The sequence below is a fragment of the Gymnogyps californianus genome, unplaced genomic scaffold (assembly GCF_018139145.2).
Source record: "Gymnogyps californianus isolate 813 unplaced genomic scaffold, ASM1813914v2 HiC_scaffold_34, whole genome shotgun sequence".
In the NCBI taxonomy this organism is placed as follows: Eukaryota; Metazoa; Chordata; class Aves; order Accipitriformes; family Cathartidae; genus Gymnogyps; species Gymnogyps californianus.
Genome location: NW_026114224.1, coordinates 240130 through 261697, shown reverse-complemented (window position 1 = coordinate 261697; position 21568 = coordinate 240130). Strand labels below are relative to the sequence as shown.

General features: G+C 39.1%; 1 protein-coding gene across 1 annotated transcript in view; it reads right to left on the bottom strand.

The window, feature by feature from the left end:
* LOC127028538 (adenomatous polyposis coli protein-like) overlaps nucleotides 1-5967 on the bottom strand; it is a 30997-nt gene extending 25030 nt beyond the window's left edge. The window contains exon 1 of the mRNA XM_050914299.1: nucleotides 5953-5967. The gene's annotated coding sequence lies outside the window, so the exon portion shown is untranslated. The remainder of the gene's footprint in view (nucleotides 1-5952) is intronic.
* Between the last annotated feature and the right edge of the window lie 15601 nt (nucleotides 5968-21568).

Here is a 21568-nt window from a genome sequence, read left to right as displayed (position 1 = left end):
GGGGAGCTGGCCGGGAGGGGCGGATCGTGGCTCGGGAACTAACTGGGCATCGGTCAGCGGGTGGTGAGCAATTGCATTGTGCATCACTGTTTTTTTTTTTTTCCTTCCCCCCCCCTTCCTTTTTTTTGTTGCATTCCTTTTCATTACTATTATTATTATATTTCACTATTACTATTGTTAGTATTATATTTTACTGTAGTTATTAAACTGTTCTTATCTCAACCCACGAGTTTTCACACTGTTACAACTTCCGATTCTCTCCCCCATCCCACTGTGTGGGGCTTAGCTGCCTACCAGGGTTAAACCACAACAGTATGAAAGGTCAGATAAAATGAAGAACCTGATATTTTTATCCTTCTGTCAACTGAGAAATTCTCACTCATGCATTTCAAAGTTAAAATAATTAGCCACATTAACAAGATGTATAAACACAAAAAAAGAAAATGTAGAAAAATGAATGAGAGGAGGAGCTACAGTAGAAGAATAGCAATTGGATAGCTCTGTTGTTTTATATGAAAAATAAGCTTAAACGTACTTGTATTAAATGAGTAAGGATCCAGTTACTGAAGGGGAGGGGCAAGTAATGTATCTTAAATGAAGTGGCTGTCAACTCTCTACAAAACCAACTTTCAGGCTATATTTCACAAAGAAAAAAAGAGTTTTACTTACTACATGCCCAATAATAAAGATGTTTTTTTTCCCTTTAAAGAAATGAGCTCCAAATAAAATCCACCAAAATTCTCTTAGCTGAAACACTATTAAATGCTTTCAAATAACAAAAATAAGAGGCTTATTCAGCAAATTGTTAATTTCAATTGACTTGATAAGACTCAGAGCAGAATTATTGATTGTCTTTAGACAATCTGCTGCTACAACTCAGCATATGAAAATTGGAAGCAAATCCGAAGAACAAATTTTTTTAAAATGTATTTTTACCTTCTCCTCCTGATATAAGTTTCCAAGCGCTCTCTTCCTTTTGTGTAATATTTGGTTTTTTTAACAACATGGAAGTGGGACATCAGTGCTGAGACAACATTTTACCATTGACTAGGAGTCACTTATTGATTTATTCAGATGTCAACTCCACAGGTTTTTCAGATTAAAAAAACTATTTGAATTAGTTGATTACCACAAGCTGGGTAATCCAAAACATCTCCAATTTTTATTAAATAACAGATGTCCAAATGGACAATAAGCTACACTTTGCTCTAGGCTCTCTTCAGCCAGACAAGGTTCACAGCCACATATTTCCTCATTCGCAGCAGAGACCACATAGTGAGTCCAAAGTAAAGCAAGAAATGCTTTACACTTGGCCCTTTAGTCTGAAGCTGTAACACTGCACACATACACAGAAACATATTCAAGATCCATGGGGCCAGAATCAGTTTAATCAAGAATAAATACGACTCTTCACTCCAGGTATGAAGTCACTATACTAGGGAGTCGAGGGGAAAGGAAAGAGGAAAAATTGTTTGTTATAATACCAATTTCATACTTTATCCAACCCAAAGAAATACATGACACACAGAACACAACCCACCTTTGGTAAGTTCACTATTATGATTGAGAGTCATAATACCTTTTGCACTCTAAATCCGAGTTTCTTTTTGCAGAGTGGTCTAGATTCAAATGGAAGAATGGAGATACCCCTATTGCTAGATTTACTCCAAGAAATAACACTCTGGGGATGTAGGAACTTCAGGCTTTAATTCCATCAATATAAGAAACACCTAGAATCTAGGTCTCCTAGTTCCCTAACCCATTTTCTCATTCTTAGGAGATGGAGGAGGAGAAATCTCTTGCCAAAGTACAATGAAATTATGACAAGAAATTTCACTATGCTGTACTGAATCAGCAGTTTGCATAAATACACATATCAAAGCAGAATTTCAAGTTGGATATAACTCTCTCAGACACTAAAACCAAAATTAATCAGGAGCCTAAATTTATGCAAATGTACTGTTAAGATTTAGACATGCATTTTTCTACATTAATAAAATTTTATTAGTTATAACTGCACAGGAAACAGGAATTTAGATGTGCTCTTTTTAGTCTGAAATCCCCATAGAGATAAGCAAAACCACCAATATTCTCTGAAAACTTACAATTTTATATTGATTGGTGTTCTTTTTTATTTGAAATCAATAAACAATATACTCAACATACCCTGAAGAGGTTCTGCTTAAGAACCTCAAGCTCAACAATTTATGATATATTAATTAAATCTTCTTATGGAACTATTTCAGCCTCCATTACTAGGTTTTTTCCAGTCATAAATGCTATTACTACCAGAACTTCCTGTAGAACAAATTAGTCTTTTCAGAACAGAGGTTAAAGAATAATTTAAAATGTAAAACCCTAACATGTCTTTTTCTCAACAATATAGACAGAGTACTAGCACTGTCTATACATACAGACAATATTTTCACTACAACCTATTTGTTTCAACTTTAAAAATCTTCAACTGAACAATTATTTAGTCACACATGGTAACTGAGGCTGATTTTTTTGTTTTGTTAGTGAATAAGCTGTATAGCTACTTCAGAGAACAAAAATCAGTGGAAAAAACCAAAACTATTTTCTCCAGTAAGGCCCAATTCAAACAATACTGAAGTCAACTGGGGCTCCAGTTCATTACACTGATTTTGGATTATGAACTTCATTGAAAGAGCAATAAATCAGATGTCTGACTCACTAATAAGGAAACAGAATTTAGCATTCTACCACCACTGGTAAGCAGATGTGCTAATGACCAAAGATTTTTTCACAATGTAGCTACTATTCTTAAGATAAATTATGATCATTGTGCCTACAGTTCATTAATATCTAGATTATAATTTAATACTGTTAGAAAGGACTATCAACTCTGATTTTTTTCTACAGCCACAAGTTTTACCCAACTATCCTGTGCTAAGTCAAATATCTCATCCTTATTACTCTTTATGATTCTGTTAGTTTTTGTAATTCACTCCCATGTGACTAATGGGGAATTCAAGAGCATGTGACACTGAATTCAGGAAAAAACCCAAACTTACTCAGTGGTAGATCATACTGTCATTAAAGCATATTTTTGAGATTTTCAAATTAGTTTCTTATTAATCCTTTTAACATATTTCAAAACCTTTTTTGAAGTACTAAGTCTAATGGTTCTCACTTGCAAGAGATTACTGCTAATGCTGGGATGGCTGGAACAGTGCCTGCCCTACCCATCTCTGCAAGGTTCCCATCCAGGGAAGAGAGGAGGGCTCAGCTGCTCACATAGCAGCTACTTAACCACTGCAGATTACTGCCTACTAATGTAATCTGAAATAAGCATGTTTAACTTAATATGCTGGGCCATTAACCGCAATGGTTCAACAGCTATTATACCAGTATTTCCAAAAGACAAGCAGGGCTGACAGACAGGGGCAAAAACCCTGCACAGCTGTTCTAAGGTAAGCCAGCTCCACCCATTAATTTCAGCCATAAATGTATAATTTTTATATAGTTACTTTTATCAATACACTTAAAACATCAAGAAAATCAAGTAAGGTTTATTTCACCATATTTTTTTTTTAATATATCAAACCATGCTGATTTGCATTAATTCAATTGCTCTGTTGCCCAAATATTTTATCAGCTTCTCCACTCTTCTGTCTGAAGCTTGACTTCAGGTTAAATGGTTTATATATAGATATCCTTCTGCTTGTCCTTTTTCAAATCTGACAATATCAGCAGTCTTCCAAGTCTTTTTTGGCATTTAAGAATTTATCAAAGTATCAGTGGGACAGAGACTGTCTTATCCAGTTCAGTTTGGGGCAAGTTTTCCAGGCCTGCTAATTTAAAAATATTTATCCTTCACAGGTTTTAATACTGTCCTTGTATACTCACTGAAAAATATTCCATCCTCCTCAGGTCATAAAAGCCCATTATTCTGATTCTTTCCAGATAGACCACAAAACTATTCATGCCTTTTCCAGTATCACACTGAAAAATCACAATATTTCTACCTGGTGGCATGCCTAAGCCTTACTAAAATAGCTTTTGTTGTGAACCTATTTAGTCTTCCTATCCCTATATGCATCGAAGAACAAACCCAAAAATGCCTACTCAGTAGAAGGAGGGTTATTTTGTTTGGTTTTTTCCTCATCTGGGCTATGTGGGCACATAGACATAATGAGGACACTAAAAGGGCTCTAAGGCTTTGGGTATAGTTAAACAGAATTAAGAAAACAGTATGGAATAAGAGTGTCCATGAATGGAACAGCAGTGTTACAAATCTCATACCTTCAGTTCCTATTCTCATTCATTTTGCATGAAGGGTACCCAGATCATCAGTCAGAAAAATGCAGGAAGGAGTAGAAAACAGCCATCACTGAAAACTGTTCTTTGGTTGTTCACAAGCTTGTTGCTTTAGTAACAAGGACTTTGTTGCAAAGTCAGTAAGTTAGAGTTGTCTTTGTCAAACCTTTTTTGTGCATCATTGCATTTAACAGAAATAAAGAGGAGGAAAAAAATGTTTTATCAGTTTCTTGGAGTCTCCTTAAAAATACAGAAGTCTGGTTCCAGGAAACTACTTTCAGTGCACATATTTGTGTATTTTCAAAGAACTGTAATTTTGATAAAATATTCAGAAATTAAGTGCATTAGAAATAACAAAAAAGTGAACTAAATAGTAAAAATAAAGTATAAAAATATTAAGGTGCACTTTCAACAGAACAAACAACAAAGGAAGGAAAAAGATTTAAGTTGGAATTAATCTATACTGTATTATTCATATATGCATAGCAGTTTAATAAAAATACTTCTATACAAACTAAAAAGTTGTACATTTCCTGCTATACCTTTAAAAGGCACCTTTCTACATATGACTATCCAAACCAGTCTAAACTGAGTTTTGCTGATCCATTGAAGAAAACTATCAAATGAAAAATGCTCCCTACAGTTCATAGTCAGTCCTACACCTAAGTCAACAGAAAAGATTTTAAGTTTTGACTCAAATAGTAAATACAATCAAATAATTCGACAGCATGTCTTCCAAAAATCTTGTTTTTTGCAAAACCAAGGTGTATTTTGATGGCAATGACCTAACTACTAGATTAAAAGCTGCATATCTGACAGAGAAAGAAAGGACCCACCCATTAACATTTCCCAGAGCATTCAAGTTAAATCACAGATCTAAGCATATCTTTGCAATGTTAAATAAATTTTTAAGAAGTCAGAGAATTTTAGGGTTCGTTAAACATACAACATTCCTCTTATAAGAATCCTCAGTATTTCTGCTGCTACATAGCTCGCAGTTGACCACCTATCAGTGCATTTCTGAGTGCAGCAGTACAGCCCAGCCTCCCGTCCCTTTACAGCTCTCATTTTCCAGCGAAGAGAAAAAGCTGCTGCAGTGAAGCGCAGAGGCGGCACCGCCGCGTCCTGTAACTAACAACACCAGGCTGGTGCCACACGCAAGGGAGCTCCTTACCGTTTCACAACGGGACGTGCATCATCCCCAGAGGAACACGTTCATGTTCCGACCCCACAGACAAGGTCTGCGCATCCTGAAATACCTGCCTCCCCTCCCCCTTCTCCCCATCGCTGCAGGGCGTCACAGCCGCGCCAGGGCACAGCGGTAGAGGCTTTGTGACCCTCGCCGGCAGCTGCCGCTGTGGCAGCGCGAGGAGGCAGGACGACCTCAGCCCTGCTCGCCATATATCCCTTCCATTCTTCGTTATCTGATGCTCCTTTCCTTAAATACGGTTTTCCCCCCCCCACCTCTTTTTATGTCAACAAGCCTTTTTTTTTTTTTCCCCGCCTATTTTAACCACAAAAGCGTTTTTTCTCCCTTTCCGGCGCCGCTGCCTCCGTCACAGGCGCGGCTAAGCACCGCAGAGGAGCCATCCTCGGTTCCCCCCACAGCAAGGCCACCAGGATCCGGCAGCCCTGCGCCACCGCCGCACGCGCGCGCACACACTCACCCACCCCATCTCCGCAACCGCTTGTGCTTCAATCCCTCTACCGGCGACCCCACCCGCGCCCAGCAGCTGCGCTAGTGCCGCGACCAATACGGCCCCCCAGTCACGTGTCGCCCGGCGCCGCCGCACAGCCAATAGGGCTGCGCGTCCCGGAGATTGTCGTCTGTCCCGTCCTTCCCCCGCCGGAAAACAGTTGCGTACTCCGGGCCATCGCCCTAGGCGGGAGGGCTCCGGCGAGACCCGCTTCCTGAAAACGTACGTTTCGCCGCATCTAGTACTTGCTGAAACGACGGCGAGCTGCTGCTCTCGGCACCGGGAACAGCCCTGCCAAACACAGCACGCGTCGCCGACGTTAAATGCTAACAGAGGGGCTAACGAGCAGCCGTGCGGGCTGGACAGCACTGTCACGGGGGGGGGGGGGGGGGGGCGCTTCCCCTGAGTGGCTACCGCATTCCTCTAACGCGGATTCATCCACAGCATTAAGGGGCAAAAAACAAACAAACAAAAAAAATAGTAAAAAAGTAAACCCACACCACTCGGCCGCCAACAGTGAAAAGCAGGACCCAAGGGTATACCTCTGCCTGAAAGTTAATGCAAACGAGGCTAGACAAGTTAAAACACTAGTTGCATCTGAATAACTCTGCGCAAAGACACTTTCATTCCAGAATAACAAGACTGTGTTAATCTCAACCAGTATTACAATGCTATGAAAAGGACACACCACTAAGTACTTAAGCCATCTAAAATCTGTTGCCAGTCTGAATACACCTACTATGCACACATTACAGAATACAGAATATGATTTCTGTTAATGGACATGTGACCAGTACCCCCTGCTCCTGACCCTTGGTAGCATGGTTAGCATAACCAACGCAATTTTCTAAGACAAACAGCCATAATACGTAAGCGCGCTGATCACATATCACCCCCTTCTCTCTTCCCCTTTTCAGCACCGTGGTTGTCACCAGGATGTGATGACCCCCATTATAGAACAGATAAACCCCCTGTCAGCATTAGGACAAGACTATTTGCCCACCAAGCATTGTTGCCAGGATGTGGTGCCACCCAATATGGAACAGGGAAGCGTAACAGCACATGAGATATTGACTATAAAATCAAGCAGCTGCAAGTCCTAAGTAGGACTTAGATCAGAACTGCTGCTGGATGGCAAAACCCATGATCCCCTGGTGGTCAGGGACGCCTCCACCATTGTCGTCTTCCTCCAAGGACTGAGTGACTCATGTTCTTTTAGGTAAAGTCTGAATCTAGATTATGATTACTGTATCACATGCTGATTATTAAGAATTTGACCCAATCTGGTGACTTAAAAGTCCAGGTAACTAAAAACTAGATAGTAAGACAGCTACACTGATCACTAGAAATTCTGTTTAACTGAAAGCTATGCTAATTGCTAGAAATTTTGTGTAACAATAAGCTAATAATCCCTAGAAGAACCTGCCTGTCCCTGTAGCGTTAAGCAACAACATATGCTCGTATTCCAACTTTTGGGTAGGTTTTGAACCACTGAGAGGGCAGGCAAGATGTTATCATAAATGCAAAAGCATCTCCAATTCTGTATTTCAGCATTAATACTTACTCTGTAGTCATGGGTAAGACATTTAAATTCTCCCTGTAGAAAGTCTCACAAATATCACTCAGGTTGTGAAGATTATAATTCTATTTCTCCTTTCAATAAAAGGACACAGCATTGATAATATATATATATATAAAAAGAAAAAGGTTCTACATGTACTAGAACAGCCAAAGCTGAGCCAATCAGCGAAGCTGGTAGCATCTGTGAAAACATATTTTAAAAAGGGTAGAAAACACCAGACAGAGAGAGGAGAAAGGGACCAAAAAGAGTGAGAAAGAGGGAACACCAAGGCCAGAGAAAGGAGGAAGAGCAGCTCCATGGCAGAGCAGATATTCCCTGAAGCCCATGGAGAACCTACGCTGAAGCAGATGGATATTCCTGAAGGAACTGCTACCCATGGAGAACCCATGCCAGAGCAGGGGAAAAGAGAGAATGAAGGAGCAGCAGAGAGAAATTGTTATGTACTGACTGTAAACACACCCATACCCATACCCATTCCCCATCCCCCTGCACCATTGGGGGGGATTAGAGGAGTCTGGAATGAAGTTGGGGGGGGAGGAAAGGTCTTGTTTTAATGTTTGTCATCTTGTTTCTCACTACCCAAATCAATATCTATTTTAATTGGCAATAAATTAATTTTCTTCAAGTGGAGTCTGTTTTTGCAGTAATTGGTAAGCAATCTCCCTGTCTTTATCTTGACCCACAAGCTTTCTCACTCCTGTTCATCCTATTTCCTCCCATCCCATTGGGGGAGGGGGGGTAGTGAGCAGCTGGGTGGGAGTTTGTCTTTTAGCCAAGGCTAACCCACCACACCAGGTAATAAGTGGGATAGTTTAAGCAATCCAGTTCTAATATAAAAGGCAGCTTTGTAAAAACAGCACAATATTAAGGCGGTGGTTTTTTTTTATCCTCTGGAAGAAGTATTCTAGAATAAATCAGTGAGCAGTGCAGTCCAACATCTCAGCAAAAGAGTGACTGATAGAATACATTTTAAAATGCAATAGTTTGAGCAAAGCAAGTGAATGCCCTTCCCTTGTGGCACGTTACAAACTATAGAGATATTTACTCATGCAAGTGGACATAAGGGTAGATAGCTCATTAAAAAATATATTCTTAACGTGCCAGAGGAAATTTCATTCTTCCTATAATCATTTGATTCATATGAAACTAGTAGGCTCATAACACCTCAATGGTTGGGACCAAGTGAAATGAAAGGCACTACAGGCTTGTATAGGAAATGTAAGCAATTGCACCACAGATATTTAAATATTACTACTTTCATTTCACCTGTGTTTTCACAACTCATTTTTCCAGAGTCATAGAAGACAGTAGTCCACTCTCAGGAAAGATGTTCTTTGCCAGTTAAACTTTCAAAGGTCTTCAAGAATGAGGAGATAATGTTAGACTACGTTGTCTGCTACCTTCAACAGGGTATCACACTAAGTCCTCTTTGACTTCATCAGTATAGCTAACTATAGAACTCCCATCACATAAGCTGTTATGGTAAACCATAAACAAAGTTAACTGGGCCAGTATTCAAGGAGTGGCTCTCTAGGATGAGGAAAAAGAAAAGTGTCTCATGCTACATTTTTTTTTTTTTTGTTACAAAGCTTCCATTTATTACAGCAACATTTGACAGCCTCCTGATTTTTGATCCCGTTTCATTTTAGACTCGAATATACTAGAGACTGTACTAGTGAATTAATAATCCTTCAGCTGTAATGAACTATCACATTACTCCTAACAGTTATAGTTTAGAACCTAATTTTGCATTAGATCTAAAGCCATCTCGCTTTGATATACACCAACATTCCTGCCCTCAAAGAAGGGAAACAAAGTACTCCCAGCTGTTACTGCACAACTCTATCTTAAAATTATTTAAGTTAGCATACCTCAAACCACTCATGTTATCTAGTTGGCAAGTTGCTATAATATGAACTGTGGCTTATACTCCAATGAGGTCAGTCAAGTGATGGTTTTAAGTCATGTTCATAACTTGAAAGTGCAATAGTCTAGAATGACTATTTTAAGTGTGCAAAGACATACTAAATGCCAGAGAAACTGATACCCTTTAAAGCTAAAGTGCACATTTAAGTATTTCTCAAGCTTAGTTTTTAACTTAATTTTCACATACCTTTCTAGAATCCAAAATGGGAATATCAAAGATCAAAGGTTTCATAATATATTCCATTCATTTTACACACATTATACTGCATTTCCTGAAACTCTGAAGAGCTATAAACTATAGTTCTCAGTCTGTGAAAAGATTCCCGTTAGTCCCGACCTATAGCTTTATGAACCTGGTACTCACAAGCTAGCATAGATTTAAGTAAATTCAGTGCTGATGGAAGATGTTAGATTCACAGCTCTATAGCCTTAAATTCTGCGTTTATTCACAGAACAAGCAGAGCATAAGCAGCAATAGATTCTCTCATATATTCTGACAATATGACAGCTGAGTGGGAAGCAGAAAGGTTTCCTCTTCCTTACTCATAGTAATGCCCATTCTGTTATGTCTATAAAACATAGCACCTTATGTTTTGTCTGTCACATGCACTTGCCTCTGAAGCAAAATCCAATTTTAATTGCAATTCAGTTTAACATACAGCATGTTAAGAGTAATAAGATTACCTTTCCCATACTGTATATTCCAGAGGTGTTAACATACTGACATATAGCCAAACAGGTGAATGGTATTGTGATATATACTCTATTTACTACTTTCAAAACTTTTCTATGCATAGTATTGGCATCTGCTAATGCTACTGATATCAATGAAATGGCATTTGATTAAAAAAGGTCAGACTCCGGGGGGGGGGGGGAGGGAGCACAGAAAGGAATTTTAGAGAAGAAAGTCTTGTTTAAGACTTAGAAAATAACTAACTGAAAATAAAACCATGTGGCAGAAAGAATGAGCTGGCTTTTCATTCTTTGAAAGATACTATTACCAAAACCCAAGACAGATCTAGGAATACCTACTGTGTATTATGTAAAAGCTTTGAAGTCTATTAAAAGAACTAAATCTTTGCATGTAAGCTATCAACTCCCAGAGATACAATGTCATTATCCAAAAATCATCAGCTCAGTTTCAGTATGCACAATCCAATTATTTGTATTATTTTGGACCAGATCCCTGTAAGTCTACCCAGCAGTGTTCTCAAACAGCTAAATGGGAATTCTGCTCCAGAAGAGGAATTTACAATCTTTTCATAGAATACTTTGTGTAATTCAGGCACTAAATATTTCCCAACCTCTTACTGTATTTATAAAAATCCAGTTTGAGATCAAACAAAATTAAGGCATAACCCTGTTTGTTGTTGGGGTTTTTTTTACTCCCATACTTGTTTCCCTTATCTACAAAATAGTGTTAAACAGAAGCTCTCAGCAGATTGTCCACGTGTTTTTGAAAAAACAAAGGACATCCCACAAACATTTACTTTATAAAAATCAGAAGTATTACAACAGAAAATGCAAGAGGTTGTGGTTTTTTGATAGCTTGATCATAAATGGGACAGTTTTATGTGCTTTCTGCGGCAGTACCCTTCTCCCCAGAGGCCTTTCACCACTTTATATACTTAAAGAAATTGATATTTCATAACTAGTCATCGCATATGCACAGTACTAACTACCTCAGACTCTAGGCACAGTGAGTGGGTTGGATAATGTGTTGAAGTCTCTGTTGCCAGGCACTATGCTTGGTATTACTCACAAGTGTGAAGTGTAATGTTGGCAACTTAAGATATTTGTCTTCAGAACTTGTTTACGAATACAAAATGCAAGTTTTACACATTTATTTACATCAAGCTCCATCTTGGGAAAAAACTGCATTAACAAATTTTATTAACAGAAAACAGATTTCATATTTGTTTTACCTAGATGCAAATTTCATCTTCATACATCTTGATAACATATTTTACCTGTTGCTACAACTGAAAGATCACCTCCTTTCTTCAACTTTATTAAAAAAATAAGTTGTTAAACATGTTCTCTTGCTTCTCATTTCCTTGGAAGTTGTGAAGTAAAGTTTCTTTCATCTCTCACTACCACACACAGACTGCTTGTTGTTCCCTCTGAGCCTTATCCTTGTGACTAGGATCATATACACACAGTCATACTCATAACCTATCATCAGCATTCATATCAGTGTTTTGACTATGTAATGCTGTATTCCTACTTTGTAGGTCAGGATTCTCTGAGAAACATTGCATATTATTTCTCCATACAGATGATCTCTAACTACCAGCATTAAAAAGGCTATCAGAAAAAGATGTTTCCTGAGGATCAAGAAACTAAAGCACCACCTTTCTCATGCAGATAGAGAGAGAATAGAGAAAGGGAACACTGCTACTGTTTTGAAATCATCATCCAGAAAACATGCATACAACTCATCTTAGATACTAGTCCTACAGAAATAAATTGAAAAATTCTGTACTGAGTATAGAGAATCAGAAATGAAATTTTTCTTTTAAGATTTTTCCATTATACTAATGTACTAAATTTTCACTTTTTTTTTTTCTTCTTTCAGAAGGCTACACTACAAGTTCCCAAATTTCAGATCTTTCCATAAACAATGAAAAGACCTGTCTTTCACAGGGTCAATTAGTTACAGAAAAGTCCTGTAACAATCTGAATGAGAAAAGCAGAGAAATGAATGCTGTTTAGTTATTTCATATACAAGTCAGATTCACAGAATGCTATCATTGCTCTTTAAATCCATTATTATGTAATGCTCCCTGTTTGCAGCTTTGTCTGGAAGTACTATACTCTGGGGCATCTCCCACTCTTTCTTCACTTTAATTTTTTCCATCTCCATGCAGATATCTTGCTGCCACTTAAAGAAATGAATATTCAAAAAGGATTACTTCCCTCCTCACATCAGTTAGATCTAGTAAGGTGTCATGGACCAATTCGCAATTAGTAATATGCATTCTGAAAACAGTAAAAGAGCAATAGGAGTTTGTATAGCAATCCAGTAAACTTCACTATCCATTTACCCATTATTCTATCTCAACTATATAATGAACCCCATCTGATGCTAACTTCGTATTACATTAACTATAGTTTCCTCATTCTCTAATTAAGAGCAGCACAGTAGCCTTGTATTGCTTTTTTTCCTCTACTGCAGCTCTTTTCGGGCATGGAAGTAGTTTACTGTATCTGTGCTGTATCACTTAATCACCACTTCTTAATCCAGCCACGCCTTGTCTTTTCTTTCCCTCCTAGCCAGTTGCATATTACATTTCCAGCCTCCTTTATGTTTTTTTTTTTTTCCACCTCCCTATAATATTATGGCAAAGTAAGAAACAAGGCCACAAAAATTTGGAAAACTTTTTTTAGAGATACGAGCAAGAAAGCTGTTATTTGTCTATACCACACACTGAAAGAGTCCAGTAATCAGATAAACCAAACTTGAAAGTCAGCTCTCTATTTATTTGACTCCACAGATTCATGCATTTGTCTACCCACTCATTCCAAACCTCTAGCAAAGTAAAGGCCTATTCAGCCTTTTGGTAAACCCATAAACACGCTTTCTAATCCATCTTTAATTCAGTTGCAGTAATCTCTTAACTTGATTGAAGGCTGAGCATCTGTAGTGCTGAACATCTTCCATATAAAAACCTGTCTAGTGTACCTCAGCAATTCTCTAGGGAAGTTCCCCCCCAATAAAAACTTTTCCTAGAGGCCTTTATTAATACAGATCTTTCCTCTCTACTACATCTGGACCATAGATTAGAAAGATGAAATGTTTAGAGAAAGACCAAGAATTTTTTTTTTTTTTCTCCCCAACGTTTCCCAAAGACTGCCAGGCTCTGGATCTGCTCAATCTCCACTAGAATTATCTTTTCTAATCAAATCATTTCATCTTAGAATACTGTCCTTCAGCTGCTCAGAGACTGAATCAGTCACTCAGTAGAAGAAACTGAACACATGCCTAGAATACCTACAGTGGCCTGAGTTACAGGACAAAGCCATATTTTGCTTATTTTTAATATTTAAGATCAGACATAATACAGTATTCACATATATACATGACAAATGGATGACCGCACATACAAATGGATGATCAGATTCAGTTCCTTGGTAAGTTGAGGTTGAAAGAAGTCACTGCTAAAAAAAAAAAAAAAAAAAAAAGCATGCATGCAACCTGATTGAGCTTTATAGGAAACCTATGAGCATCCCAAAACTCTACACTACTTTGGAAAGATTATCAAGAAAAAGGTAATCATTCCACTGAAATGATAGAGCTTCCATTTGTCAGTCTTTGCTTTGTTTGAACAAAAAATGTATTTCTTCCTTCCTATTTCTTCCTTTAATCCTTCAAGAACTGCAAATCCTTGCAACATGTGTATGCATAAAAAATTGCAATGACTATAATCAAGCCTCACACTACAAAGATTCAGTCAATTGCTTGTTAAGGTCAGGAAAGAAAGTCCTCCAGCTCTTCTCTCAAGACCAATACAGAATTTGCTTCATCATTAGTTGTCTTCTGTGATAGTAGAGATGAGCCAGTGCAGGATTGCACTCCTGGAGAATGGACTGGTGCTCCCAGTGAGCATCAAGCACCCTCACAGATGTGTAGTGGTCTACTCCCATGACTGGAGTGCTGCAATGGAGGGATACAAGCTTTTTAGGAAGGACAGGATGGGAAGATGAGGAGGGGGAGTTGTCCTTTGTGAGACAACAGCTGGTATGCATCGAGCTCTGCCTAGGGATGGATGAGGAGCCACTAGAGAGCTTATGGGTAAGGATTAAAGAGCAGACCAATGTGGGTGACATTATAGTGGGTGTCTGCTATGGGCTGCCTTCTCAGGAAGAACAAATGGATGAAGCCCTCTACAGACAGATAGGAGCAGCCTTGTGTTTGGAGGCCCTGGTCCTCACGGGGGACTTCAACCACCCTGATATCTGCTGGAGGGACAACACAGCAGGGCATAAGCAATCCAGGAGGTTCCTGGAGTGCATTGATGATAACTTCCTCTTCCAAATGATGAGGTGCCAACGAGGAGAGGTGCTCTGCTAGACCTCATGCTCACCAACAATGAGGGGCTCATGGGGGATGTGAAGGTCAAAGGCAGCCTTGGGTGCAGTGACCATGAGATAATGGAGTTCAGGATCCTGAGGGCAGGGAGGAGGGTGAAAAGCAAGCTCACAACCCTGGACTTGAGGAGAGCAGACTTTGGCCTCTTCAGGGATCTGCTTGGAAGGATCCCATGGGATAAGGCCCTGGAAGGAAGAGGGGGCCCAAAAAAGCTGGTTAATATTCCAGGATCACCTCCTCCAAGCTCAAGAGCGGTCCATCCCAACGAATACAAAGTTAGGCAAAAATGCCAGGAGGCCTGCATGGATGAACAATGAGCTTCTGGCAAAACTCAAACATGAAAAGGAAGTATACAGAAGGTGGAAGTAGGGACAGGTAATGTGGGAGGATGTGGTGGGTTGACCTTGGCTGGCTGCCTTACCCCCACCCAGCTGCACTCTCATTCCCCCTCAACAGGATGAGAGGAGAAAATAAGATGGAAAAGCTCGTGGGTTGAGATAAGGACAGGGAGATCACTTACCAATTACCATCACGGGCAAAACAGACTTGACTCGGGGAAAATTATTTTTAATTGGCAATAAATTACATTTGAGTTGGATAGTGAGAAACAAAGACAAAAACTAAAAACACCTTCCTCCCACCTACCTCCTTCTTCCCAGGCTTAACTTCATTCCTGACTCCTCCACCTCCTTCCTGTCCCTACCACCCTGAGCAGCACAGAGGGGAATGGGGGTTGTGGTCAGTTCATAACAGTTCCTCTCTGCTGCTCCTTCCTCCTCACACTTTTCCCCTGCTCTGGCATGGAGTCCCTACCATGGGCTGTAGCTTCCTTCAGGACATATCCACCTGCTCTGGCTGGGGTCTTCCATGGGCTGCACTGTTGATATTTCTTCCCCCCCCAGCATTCTTCACTGACCTTGGTACCTACAGGAATTTTTTTTTTTTTTTTTTAAACACACTTTTTTCCTCACTTCTCTCTCAACTGCTATGCAGTGTTTTTTTATCCTCTGTTAAATAGGTTATCACAGAGATGCCATCAGCTTCATTGATTGGCTGTGCTTTGGCAAGTGGTGGGTCTGTTCTGGCTCTGTCTGGCACAGGGGCAGCCCATGGTCTCTTCTCAGAGGCCACACCTGCCACCCCCCCACTACCAAAACCTTGCCACATAAACCCAATACAAGGGAATATAGAGACACTGTCTGAGCATGCAGAGACACAGTTCGGAAAGCCAAAGCCCACTTGGAGTTAAATCTGATGAGGGGCATCAAGGGCAACAAGAAGGGCTCCTATAAGTACATAGGTGTGTCGTGGTTTAACCCCAGCCGACAGCTAAGCACCACGCAGCCGCTTGCTCACTGCCCCCCCACCCCTGGGATGGGGGAGAGAATCAGGAAAAAAAACTCGTGAGTTGAGATAAAGACAGTTTAATAGGACAGAAAGGAATGAAAAACAATTATAATGATAATAATAATAATATGACAATAGCAATACTAAAAGAATTAAACTATACAAAGCAAGTGGTGCACAATGCAATTGCTCACCACTCGTTGACCGATGCCCAGTTAGTTCCCGAGCCGCGATTCCCCCTCCCAGTTAACTCCCCCCAGTTTATATACTGGGCATGATGTCATATGGTATGGAATAGCTCTTTGGCCAGTTTGGGTCAGCTGTCCTGATGGTGTCCCCTCCCAGCTTCTTGTGCCCCTCCAGCCTTCTTGCTGGCTGGGCACGAGAAGCTGAGAAATCCTTGACTTAGTATAAACACTACTTAGCAACAACTAAAAACATCAGTGTGTTATCAACATTCTTTTCCTACTAAATCCAAAACACAGCACTATACCAGCTACTAGGAAGAAAATTAACTCTGTCCTAGCCGAAACCAGGACAGGTGACAAAAGGAAAGCTAGGGAAAAGGTGGGCCCACTGCTGAATGAAATGGGGGACCTGGTTACACAGGACATGGAAAAGGCTGAAGTACTGAATGCCTTCTTTCCCTCAGTCTTTACTAGCAAGACTGGCCTTCAGGAATCCCAGGTCCCAGAGAGAAAAACGTGGAACAAGGAAGATGTACCCTCGATGGAAGAGGATCAGGTCAGGGAATACTTAAGCAAATTGGACATACATAAGTCCATAGGCCCTGATGGGATGCACCCATGAGTGCTGGGGGAGCTGGCTGATGTCATTGCAAGGCCACTCTCGATAATCTTTGATCAATCACGGAGACTGGGAGAAATGCCCAAAGACTGGAGAAAAACAAACATCCCTCCTATCTTCAAGGACTCGGGGAACTACAGTCCAGTCGGCCTCACCTTGATCCCTGGGAAGGTGATAGAGAAGCTAATCCTGGGAAACATTTCCAGGCACACGAAGGACAAGATGATTGGGAATAGTCTCCAAGGATTCACCAAGGGGAGGACCAAGGATTCGCAAACTTCTATGATGAAATGACTGAATTGGTAGATCAGGAGAGAGCAGTGGGTATCATCTACCTTGATGTAAGGTGTTTGACACTGTCTCCCATAACATTCTCATAGACAAGCTGCTGATGTATGGGCTGGATGAGCAGATGGATTCGAAACTGACTGAATGGCTGGGCCCAGACAGTGGTGGTCAGTGGCACGAAGTCTAGTTGGAGGCCAGTAACTAGTGGTGTACCCCAGGGGTCTATACTGGGTCCAGTGGAGTGAGACTCAGATCATTCAAGGAACCATTTCATGGTAAAGAAATAAGCTTAAGAAAGCAAGAACACTTCTAAAACAAAAGTTAATAAAAAAATCTGACATTAATCATTAAATGTAATGATTAATATATCTGTTAGCAGGAAAACTGCATGCTGACTACACATCTGTGAAGGGTCTAGAGAACAAGTCTTATGAGGAGCGGCTGAGGGAACTGGGGTTGTTTAGTCTGGAGAAAAGGAGGCTGAGGGGAGACCTTCTCGCTCTCTACAACTACCTGAAAGGAGGTTGTAGCAAGGTGGGTGTCGGTCTCTTTTCCCCAAGTAAAAAGGGATAGGACGAGAGGAAATGGCCTCAAGTTGCGCCAGGGGAGGTTTAGATTGGATATTAGGAAAAATTTCTTCACCGAAAGGGTTGTCAAGCATTGGAACAGGCTGCCCAGGGAAGTGGCTGAGTCACCATCCCTGGAGGTATTTAAAAGATGTGTAGACGTGGCGCTTAGGGACATGGTTTAGTGGTGGACTTGGTTGTGTTAGGTTAACGGTTGGACTTGATCTTAAGGGTCTTTTCCAACCTAAATGATTCTATGATTCTATTAAATTTTACTGAATAGTTTATAACTGCTAGTGATTCAAATTTGTGACTTCCACTACCTTTGCAGCCATCAACACCAAGGTGAGGACCAAAAAATTTTGCAAAAAACCAAGAAATGTTTCATTTTCAAAATGCATCTGATACTGATATGGGGTTTTGAAAACTACAGAAGAGATATTTATTCTGATTAGCATAAACCAAGACAAATAAACATCAACAGTATTATATTGAGATGTTAGCAACTTGAGGCAGAGGGGAAATTCTGTGCAAGACTCGTATCAGAATTTAAATCCTTTAAGAGAGCCCTGCTATGACCAGTCTCCAAGGAGCCACTGATTAACTCTGTGTTTTTATTCAGATACTGTACAGACTTAACAGAAGATTTTGAACTTGTTTGATTAAACTACTTTGTTCCATTTTCAGAAGGTATGGCTTGTTTCACAGTTGAATAAGTCTTACCCTATTCCAAGGGATGTTATACATATGCAAAGCAATGGAGGTAACTGTTGCCAATAGAAGTGCCAATTAACACTGCTACAGTTAAAAAAAATACGCTTTCTAATATTCTCTTTTCAGATGGTTCAAGTCAGCAAGGAATGGATTGCATTAAATAAATCAGAAATACACCTTTTTTTATTCTAGAAGGGGTTTTTTTTTAAATGCAAAAAATGTTTCTGTATTTCAAGCAGTCTAACAGCAGTTATCATTCAAATAAAAGCTGTTATTCCACACTATTGGAAGAAACCTTGATCATTAAAGTATCTATTAGGATAACAAGTCACATGATTGATTCTTGTACAATGTGAACCTGCTCAAATTCTTATACCATAGCCCTCAGAAAAGCTTCATTCCTAGAATAAGGAAGTTACTACAGTCCAGGACATTACTGTTATGTCCAAATAAAATTTCTTTTTTAAAAGTTAGGAACTATGAGTCTTGTCTCTGAACTACTGAATTCCAAGGCAACTAAGTGGGAATCAACACAGTAAATTTATTTCCCAAGATATTGTTCATATACTCTCACACATGTCCAAACAAAGAAAGGTACATTAGTGTTAACTACACCATAAGGACTTCCTAGAATTTGCATTTAATATGCAAGTAGTTTATATATAAAAAAAGTACAGAATATCCATAAAAAAAAGATTATCCAATTCTGCAACACAGAACTTGCATATGTGAACAGAGTCATTTCAATATATAGTCCTCTTATAATAGCATATACCCATACAGTTTGTAAAGGAGCAGTAGTAAGTTTGGCCTTTGGGTCTACCTTGAAGAAGGAATAACTAAAACCCCCAAAACCAAGAAACCACTGATATAAGTACAGATATTCACTCCCCTCAACTTTTCAATATAGCTTGTTCTGCAGCACACTCCTCTGTTTCTGTTAATTACAGCATATAACTACTCCTTTTAACCATCAACAGCTTTCCTTATATTCTCCTCCAAATCCAAGCACAACTGGCATGAAAGGTAACATTATTCATATCAAACAGCACAAGGTTGGCAAATCAATCTGTTCTCTGAGAGCAGATAACAGCTGCAAGACATTGTGAGCAAGAACTTTACACCCACAGTGCAGTAACAGCTACTTAGACAGGAGAACTATAGTTATAATTGTTATAGAGAAGAAAACTATCAATTATCCTAAACAGAGAAGGCTGCAAATTTATCATGAAGACTAGTTATGAAAAACCTCATAAAAACCACAAACTCTTTGCAACAAAATATCTCTGCTCACTATGTGCCATATTTCCTTGTTTTTATTAATACCCTACAGTTTTGTGGAAATAATTACAATACAAAGCCATTTTACATAAAGCTGCTAAGATAGGCAGACTCCTAGTAATAGTTCTCATGTAGTAACAATTTGTTCCTATGACTCAAGATTACTATTTCTCCAAGGATAACAGAAGTAGCAATATGGATTGAGATTTGTTCAGGTATATACACCAGAATATGAAGTCTGTGACCAAACAGGTTTCTACTAAAGCTATAGGGATATGTTTAATATTACAGTACTTTTGATTTCACCACCATGCTTGAACCTCAGTTCTTGTTTACATAACCAGAGCGCCTCAGTCCACAACATATTTATTTCCTCTAATACTTATCTTCCCATATTCCCAAAAATCAGTTCTCAACTGTATAGCAAAAAAAGAAACTCATAAGAGACAAACCAAAACAAGGAAGAAGAATCCATTTCAATCTAATAGCTGTAAGTCCCATCCTGACACACTTACTCAGGCATTCAAATAATTTTATTTGATAAAAGTCATCCCAGTACCTAAACAGTAAGTTTGCAATACAAATGCAAACTCCAGTAGAGCCTGTAACAAAACAAACTGGGGAAAGGGCGCTTGAGGGAAATGCTTGTTATTGATCAATTTAATTCAATTTACAGTATAACCAAAAAAGCTGAAAAATCTTACACCAAGAAATAGCAGCCAAACGTGATGAAGTCATAAAACTCTTTATATGACCGACTTAACTTAAAGGGGGGGAGCTGATGACAATATGTGCAAGGTAACTAAATTTCTATATAAAATTTAAACACACCAAGCTCTCATGTATATTTTTATTTATATAAATGACCAAGAAAAACATTGCTTAAACAGACTCTTAACTGCTGTTCTTCCACTTAAAGGGTATCAGCTATGTGGGATCACCACAGCATGGATTTTGGAGAGGAGGAGAAAAAAAAAAAAAAAAAAAAAGCTCATGTGACCCCGAGAACCTTTTCCATTAATAAAGGGAGAGCCAACTCACAATTTATGCTTTCATGATTTCTTTGCATTCCTGTCATACAATGAGAAGTTCTAGTTTCCTTCCAGTTCACCCCACACACCAGTTACTACAAAAAGGCCAATCTACTAACAGCCAAATTCAGTTTTGTGAAACTCAGCACCTTTCAGAATCTATTTGAAGGAAGCAACACTCATAACATTAACTGCACAAAGATTTTATTGATCTGCTTTCCAGAAAGCGTGCAACTTTCACACAAACAATTTAATCTCGTGAACTAAGCCTTGAGTGATGTTTTATTGTGCCACTGGCATTCTACTACGGGATAAGAATAAAGAGTTCATATCTTAAGGAAAAAAAAAAACCTCACAGCATTAACAGAAGCATTGTTGTCCTATTTCACATAAACCTAAATCCTTTTTAAGTTGAATTATCAACTCCACCTAAGGTCTATTCTTCTATTAGAGATTAATAGTTCTATCAGTTTGAGATTAAAATGCATCCCTAAAAAAAAAGCATTACACTTATGAACAATACTTCAAAATGCTATTTAGCCTCAAACTTTAGTGTTTTAGCTTACCATTTCAATAGGAGTCAAACTATTCATGCTCTAATACAACTATATTAACTAGTTCAAAAAGATGTTCTTGTATACTGAATTTTACTCCTCACCTTCTGAAAATCCACATGACAAAAGGCAAAAATAAATTATCTCTAGTCTCAAAGTGTTCATACTTTTGAAATTTCTTACTTCCACTAGCAATAATTAATATTAAAACAATCATCCTCTAATGAAGACAAACATGCTCATGGAACCCTATTAATCTTTGACTGTTGAGTCAAATTAGCATATGTGACTATGTCCAGCAAATAGTATCAGAAGTACTATTATAGTAGCACATGCAGATAAGACAAAGCAAGTATTGTTCTTTAAATTTTCCAACTGCCTACCTCTCCCATAAGCTTTAAC